Below are 7461 nucleotides of genomic sequence, written 5' to 3' on the forward strand. Positions count from 1 at the left end.
TAGAAGATACTGAAATATGAAGCTTTTGCTTTCTTCAGTGGTCTCTCTTGATCTGTCATGCTTGTTAAATTTGCTATTTAATGTTATTTAAACATGTTTAGTTATTGGGGCCAGCAGGTGGCGTGGTGGTTGGGGTGCTGGACTCCCACAGGACTGACCGTGGTTCAAGACCGAACCTAGTGGCTTGTATTCTCACTTTCCCTCTCTCTCTGTCTTTCTCTGATGACTACAGTAAGTTAAAAAATAATAATGATACATTAAACTAAAAATTATTCTAAAAAATGCTTAGTGTTTAGCATTTATTTTCCTGACTACCTTTATGTATATTGTGAAATGTCAGATTCGGGGGCTGGTCCCACAGTGCAGTAGACAGGCACCGTGCATAAGGAGCTGGAGCCTACACAGCCAGCTGTGGTCTGAATCTCAGCCCTGGCGGCTTGAAAACCTGTGTGTGTGTGTGCCCAAAATCATAACAGTATGGACACATGGAGGAGAAAGGATGTCAGTACGACCACATCCCACTGGGGCATTTTCTTTCTCTTGCACTGACAAGCACACACGCCCTCTGGCATTTTACAAAAGTGTAAACGTGCCAGATTTTCAAGAGCAGACATAATAGCACTTAATTCGTATATGGAATCACCCACTTTGAATTTCATATCCCGTGTACATTTGTGGGTCTCACTCTTAGCAGAACTGGGGTAACACTGCACAGAGCAGACTGAACTTTCATGTACACACTCTGCCCTGGGCTTGCTGGCCAGTTAGGACCAAGGGAAGGAACTGTGGGCGGACCGTCCTTCCCCTTCCTTCTGCACCGTCCTTCTCATCCCGTTTAGCTAAACACGGAAGGAGCATGGGTAACAGGGCACTGGCTCCTCAGAATGTCACTGCCTCCTCTGTGCATGTGACACAGGCTAGGCCGACTCCAGCTAGAATGGAAAGCCTGATTCAGAGGCCAGTCCGCCACCTACTCGGCCACAGGGGTGACATGCTGACTGTGCTCTGAGCCCCAGGTGGCCAGCGCCTGTGCTTGGTGTGGAGGGGACAGCAGCACACAGCAGACAGATACATTTCAGCTGTGTCCTCTGCTCACATGCAGGCCCAATTGTCCCACTGGACATGATTGTGAAACGAGAGTGAAACGATGAAAGTATTAGAGGTTTCAAGGTGGCAGCAGCCTTGGTGGTCTGCACACTGAGGTCTCCCTCCCTCCCTGCCTCAGTAATGTCCGCTGGGCTCATGTGGGTGTTCCTCCTCTCAGGGATAACCACACAGCGCCTGAGCAAAGATGCACCGGAATGTTTTATACTCTCAGCTCCTTAAGGAAATATGGAAAGTGAGTGTCTTGTGATTAAAATGGAAGTGGAGTTAGCTTTGCTATAACTTTGTCAGTAAATTCTTAGCTGTGTTTTCTGTAGAGTGGGTAGTAATGATAATGACATATTTAAATTCACTTGACGGGCCAGCAGGTGACATGGCAGGTAGGGCTCTGAACTCTCACATAGTCAAGCACGCACGGTTCAGGTCCTGGACCCAGCGGCTTGAAACTCACACCAGGTGCATATGCATATGTGCCCAAAACCCCAAGAGGAAAATAGAGGAGAAGGAATTGTGGCATGGCCATCCCCTCTGAGGAGTAATTTCTTGCTTTCTGTCTCTCTGGTGAGTACACTCACCCGATAGCAAAAATATCTAAGAATAATAATAAATTCACTTGAAAAGTCTTATTTATTCCACATGAATTATTAAATTAAACAAAAAGGGATGTGAGTGCAACTTTTAAAAAATATCTTAATTGGCTTTAGTTGCAATTTTAGAATTGGGCAACATTACATTACATAAAACAGAGTAAGTGTTCTGAACTGAAATTGGTTTGACAGATACAGAAGGACTGAAGAATTCAGAAACAAGCCAAAAAAGTGGATCAATCATTTCAAGGTTATGTTCTTCGTGAGGCAGGGACATGGAGACAGTAGAATAGAAAAATAACTGATTACTTAGCATCAGATAACTTTTTCTTGTAAGAATTAAAGACTAACTAAGCCAGTTCCAATCAGCATGTTTCCAATTCTTATATTCTCTATGAGGAGACCATATTGTGATATATAAATTTTTGAATTTATTCTTTATCCCCAATATTTAATTCGTTCTGTAATAAATTCGATCATCTTTTTCCCATGGTTATCTTTGTTTAAAACTCTAGTAAGGTAAGAAAGTGAATAATGACTAAGTGGTAACATTTTTATATAATTCACTTGTGAGTAGCCTAAGTAGACTTTTGTATTAAAATTACTAAATTATACCCTGCTGCTATGTAATTTTTAAATAATTGGTGCATTAAAAGATGAGAAAGGGTAAAAAATAATGAGACTTAATTAAAGCAACTCTGTTTAATATGTACTCTCAAAACTTACATTTTATGTTAAAGTAAATTTTATCTGTTTCAGCGTTTCTTCAAAAGAGCAGGTATGACATATATGATCATTTTCTCTGACCTACCTCTGTCATTACTAGGGAATCACAAAGGAATAAAAAAGCGTTACTTTCTTCTCTCTCACTGGATGTACTATTCCATTCCGTTGTTGCTACAATACGTTTTAGCCTTTAATATTTTATATAGAATATCTGAAGTGTATTTTTGTTAGAAAAAGGGCAAAGGTGATACTTTCTCAAATTAGTTGCCAAACTCTCTCTATAAAGGTAGACTTTTTAAACTTTAATATGCATAATAATTAATATAATTATTTTCCAAGAAAAGCAGGGAGCTTAAGCATTTTGACACTGAATTTGATTTTTAAAACCTTTATTGATTCTAGTTCTTCATAAAATTACATTGGCTCATTTGTTTAATATTTTTCTTAAAGAGAAAAATATCTAAACAGGATATTTTTCTGAGCCCAGAGACTTACTCCTGAATATGCTTCTTTATTATTAACCTATAAATGAAATTCCTTTTCTACTGAATAAAATTTTCTTTTTAATTAAATCTTGAAACCTTATTTATGACTACTTTTTGATGTACATTTGTGTAAACTAATAGACTAGCTTCTTATATATTTAAAAGTTACTAATTATTGATCATAAAGCCTTTTATAATGTGTTTCTTTTGGATATTTCCTCAGTGTGTTTACTGAAAGGGACTATTTTTTGGCATGTAAAATTAGGTATACTCTCTTCAAGTTGCTTGTTCTTCTGGAAGACAAATACTTTTGTAAAAGATTGATACAGACAGATTTTTTTTTTTTTGAGAGGTTTTAGCTATAAGGTGCATGTGCTCACCAGAAACACAGAGTGACAGAGAGACAGAAAGTGAAAAATCACCCCCCAGGGGGATGCCACGCCATAATCCCTTCTCCTCCATTCTCCTCTCAGAATCTTGGGCATGCACGCACACGCGTCCAGCATGAGTTTAAGCCACCGGGTCTGGGACTCAAACTTTGGTCAACTACATGGGAGTCCAGCAACAAAGCCATTATGCTGTTGGTCCTACAGACACAGATTATTTTTAGTTATATGAGCACATCGGACCTTACAGAACTATGACTACGACACCTGCAGCAGACACATTAGAACAAGTTTTCTATTCTAGGTGATTCTTCACCTAAGGTTACTAGTTGATTTTTCTTTGGTTGTCTTTGCTGTGTTTATGTGTGTGTGTGTGTGCGGGGGATGTATTCCTTTATTCTTTTATTTAAATTTATTTATTTATTCATTTTTTATTTCTATTTCTTTTATACATTCAATCATGTTATTTAGCTTACAAAGTAAATAGTCCAGCATGTGAACATTTCTCCCTAGTCCAGTTGATAAAACTATAAAATTATCTTCAACAGATACCACATTTCTTATCCCATTAATACTTTGCCTCTCTATTTTTCTTCTAAATGTCCTTCCTCAGACTCTACTCTTTGACCACATTATATCTGATATTCACAACCATTTTCTGTGTTTCTATATCCTTTAGTCAATCAGTTTGTCATAGAGTGTGGACACTTGGTATATATTAAGTGGGGACATGCAATGTCTCTCCTTCATAGCCTGGCTTGCTTCACTCAGCAGTAATTCTTCCATAGCTGGGGAACAGTGGATTGGGAGTGCTTACACCCCATGAGTAAAACCAGTATGCAATCGAAGTGCATTAATTATCCCCGAAGTGCAAGGACCTCATTACATTTTCCCAATGGCATTTCTGAACAGTAATGTGTTAGGCTTTCCATCCAGCTTTTAGCTTTCCACTCTCCCTCAGTTTGAACCAGAATGCTGACTGTGTTTATCATCTCCCATTTCACTGGTTGTGACTGGCAGGTAATATATTCTGTTATCTGGGTCAATAGGAATCAGGTTTAGACCCGATGTGCGTAGATGGTGCATTGTTGACTGAGTATCTAGTCCCCGAAGTGCCTTGGATTATTTTGAAGTGGGAGTTAAATGTGTCTTGTGTATCCAAGGAAAATATATATTCCTGGTCAGCGAGATGACTGGGAGCACTGTTTGCAATCCTTCTTAACTCTCTGCAACAAAATTGCACCCCCAAGCCTTGCAGATCCTCTAAGTAGGCAGTGCATGGACTGCGAGATTTCTTCCATGAATCTGCATGTGGGCACAATTCCACTTCTGAACAGAATCTCTGAGAGGCCCCGGATGTTCGTAGTCACCCCCTTTGCGTGTGCTGTAAGAGCATATGCTGGGGAGCGGCCACTGCTTCAAACAGTGTCTTGGATTGAGTAAAACGGGGACAAATCCAACCCTGAGGCCAGCTCAGCTGAGCCTGACAAAGTCCAGGCAGCCTTATTTACCCTGTGATAGAGAAATAAACACGCTATAGAAATCTGATATTCCAGGGTTGCTTGTTTCTACAGCAAAAGAAAATTAGAAGCCATGACCAAGATTGCAAAGTAGGCAATAATCATCAATGCACAGGATACAACGAGGGGATACAGACCAGCCCAGCTTGCTCCTTGTGATGTGGGGTGGGGGGCACACAGGACACTGGCTTTCAAAATAGACTGCGTTAATGTGCTGGCCTGACCAAGTATTAGCACACCCAGAGGCTTGACGCAACAGAAACTGGCCTCGGTCTGGAGGCTAGAAGCTAAAACCGGCACGAGCACAGGAGCTGGCACCCCTCGAAACCTGTAAACTTCTTGCTAGCTTCTGGAAGGTTGTTGGCAGTCTTTGACGGTCCTTGACCTGTGGGCTCTTCATTATAAATAAGAAAATAAAGATCTCTGTAAGTCGGTGTCATTGGAGTTCCTACTACCGTCAGGTGAGAGAATAACTAAACGATACCGTGAGAAAGCAATAATTTTCACTGTAGCAAACCCAGAGAGATGTGTGAAATCCACAAATTGAAGTATTAGACCAGGTTATGCCTTCAACAAAGTACAAGACATTCAAACAAGAATTTCAGTGCACATTAATTTTACCATTTATATAAAGTAAGTTGACTTGAATAAAGTATACTTTCATCGTTTCACTCTCGTTTCACCTAAAATTCTCTCTTGTTCAAGTATCTTAGGAATTTATGATAATTTGTTAAAAGGTCTTAGATAGGTTAATGATTTTCTATTTTTCAAAATGTTGGACTTTTGAAAAAATTTTCAGCATCTTTGGGAAGGCACAGTTACAACTTAATAACTGAGTGATGTGGTCGGCTGTCCCGTGATGTGTGTGATTAGCACAGGGGACTCCAGCAAAGACAGATGAGGGCAGGGCTTCCCTCCCTGTCACCCCGAGCCAGCCTTGAGAGCCTTGCTTATAAACCACTCCTACCCATGCACTGGGAGCCAAGTTATCTCTGTCTTCTCCAACTTCTGCCCGTGGTATTTCAAAGTTCTCTGTACTCTATTCCTCTAAGGGCGTGGCTAGCAAAGTAGTTTACAGTCTCCCAGGCTCTGGAAGATACTTGGAATAAAAAACATGTTTTCAGATCTGCAAGGTGGTACAGTGGTGACGGGCACTGCTCACGGGAAGCTGGATCCATGTGGAAGATTGCGAGTTTGGTTCCTGGGCCAGCCTGTGTACACCCAGTCCTCATCCGTAATTCTGGTTGGCTGGAGGAGGGGACAGCAGCATGAGACGCTCTTGGGGATTTCTTTCTCCCAATCTCTTATGTCTATTACTGTCACTCACTCTCGCCAATAAAAATAAATAAATAAATACTAAAACAAAGAGAGACACCTGTTGTCATAATAATGAAACGCCATGTGCCTTTTGCACTGCACTGACTGCTCCGAGTATACCAGTTCGGGGTGGCTGAGTGCTTGCTGCTGGGCTCGGAGAGCAGTCGTTGTACACCACTGCGTGAGTAAGGAAGGGAAAGCAAAGCCAGTGCCACGTGGAAGTACCCTTGAGGACTCAGTAAAAATTACTAATCTTACTACGTCTCAAGCCTGCATGCATGCAAACACTTTTAATGCTCAGTGAGATGACACTTAAAAACTTCTGTTGCAACCTGCAAGTTTGACAGTTGATTGTCTCAGGAAAAGAATTAATTGCCTTTTTCAAGGAACATCATTTCTTACTAAAAAGAAGAATTGACAGGCAAATCAGCATTACATGGATTTGGATGCTTAGCAGACATTTCACAAAAATGTGAAAGTGAGCTTGTCCCATCAAGGAAAGTCACTCACAGCTGTATAGGTTGGTTGGATTGTTTTTTTGTTCCTCCCCAAGGTCAGCATTCTGGTGAGAGTTAAACTTTTAGCAAACTGTGTTTGTCTCCATGAGCTAGACAACTTTTTTTTTGGAGAGATTTTTGCTATAGGGTACATGTACTCGCCAGAAAGACAGAGAGAAACAGAGAAACAGAAAGCGAGAAATCACCCCCCAGGGTGGATGGCCACGCTGCAATCCCTTCTCCTCCATTTCCTCTCAGGATCTTGGGCATGCGCGCACACATGCCTGGCGTGAGTTTAAGCCATTGGGTCCAGGACTCGAACTGCAGTCAACTACATGGGAGTCTAGCAACATAGCCATTATGCTAACTGCTGGTCCCTAGCTAGACAACTTTTTGATATACAGAGTTTCTGGTGAGATTGGTAATGATATTATGAAAGAGATTTTTTTTTTTTAATTTACTATAGGGCACTTCTGATCACCAGAGAGAGACAGACATAGAGTAAGAGGAGGACGTGAGAGAGCACCCCTAAAGGGGATGGTCATGCTGCAATCCCTTCTACATTGTCTGCAGATTTGGGGTATGCACACACACACACCACACATCTGGAGTGTTTCTCAAGCCATCAGGTCTGGAACTTGAACTGCACAGCCAGCCATGTGGGATTCAGCCTTCTAAAGCACTACACAATTGGCTGGACCTATGAAAGTGATTTTTTATATATATATATATATATATATATATATATATATACACACACATACACACACATATATATATGTGTGTGCATATATTACATATATATTTGCATATATAAATATATATGTATATGTATACAT

Source organism: Tupaia chinensis, unplaced genomic scaffold (assembly GCF_000334495.1).
Source record: "Tupaia chinensis unplaced genomic scaffold, TupChi_1.0 Scaffold000031_1, whole genome shotgun sequence".
NCBI classification, from domain to species: domain Eukaryota; kingdom Metazoa; phylum Chordata; class Mammalia; order Scandentia; family Tupaiidae; genus Tupaia; species Tupaia belangeri.